A 433-nucleotide genomic window follows, 5' to 3' on the forward strand; every position below is an offset into this window, starting at 1 on the left:
AGACATTTAATGCTTCAAAGCAATGTTTGTGGGTTCTTAGCCCATTTCGGACCAAATTTCAGCAAGTTTTTCTACACACTTCTAAACACTCTTCACGCATCTCTAGCACTTATAATCAATCAAATTCATTGTATTAAAACATATTCTAACTCCAAACAACATAACAAGCCATTAATATGTTCAACGCAATGTTTCCGACTTCTTAGCCCGTTTTGGACCAAATTTCAACAAATCTTTTTCCACACTTCTAAACACTCTTCATGTATCTCTAGCACTTGTTATCAATCAAAATTATTGTATTCTAACATATTCGAAGCCCAAAAAACACTAGACAAGCAATTTAATGCTTCAAAGCAATATTTGTTGGTTCTTAGCCCATTTCGGACCAAATTTCAGCAAGTTTTTCTACACACTTCTAAATACTTTTCATTTA

The sequence above is a fragment of the Capsella rubella genome, unplaced genomic scaffold, assembly GCF_000375325.1.
Source record: "Capsella rubella cultivar Monte Gargano unplaced genomic scaffold, Caprub1_0 scaffold_17, whole genome shotgun sequence".
Lineage (NCBI taxonomy): Eukaryota > Viridiplantae > Streptophyta > Magnoliopsida > Brassicales > Brassicaceae > Capsella > Capsella rubella.